The sequence below is a fragment of the Frankliniella occidentalis genome, unplaced genomic scaffold (genome assembly GCF_000697945.3).
Source record: "Frankliniella occidentalis isolate FOCC.00 unplaced genomic scaffold, Focc_3.1 Scaffold651, whole genome shotgun sequence".
Lineage (NCBI taxonomy): Eukaryota > Metazoa > Arthropoda > Insecta > Thysanoptera > Thripidae > Frankliniella > Frankliniella occidentalis.
Genome location: NW_026267766.1, coordinates 9,683 through 10,058, shown reverse-complemented (window position 1 = coordinate 10,058; position 376 = coordinate 9,683).

Below are 376 nucleotides of genomic sequence, written 5' to 3'. Positions count from 1 at the left end.
TCGGCCATCCGCACGAACTCTCTCGGCGTCTGGAAGTTTGTCTCGCCAATGGGCAGCAGCTCAGGAGTGCGCAGGGGCTCGACGCGGAGCTCGGGGGTCAGCTCCTGGAGAGCAAGCCCGCTGGCGTACACGCCCGCCCCCACCAGGATGCCGGAAGGAAGCTCCAGGCGCAGCGAGACTTCTGAGGGTGTGGGTTAGCATGTTAGCATGAAAGGGCGGATTGGTTGGTAACCGGGACACTAGCGACCGCCCCGTTAAGCACACCACGAGTACCCGTGTTATTCTTCAGCTTCGCGATGTCGATGTACAGCCGTCGGATTTTGCTCGGCAGACACAACTCCTGACTCTCGTCGATGGCCCTTAGGATGTACACCTG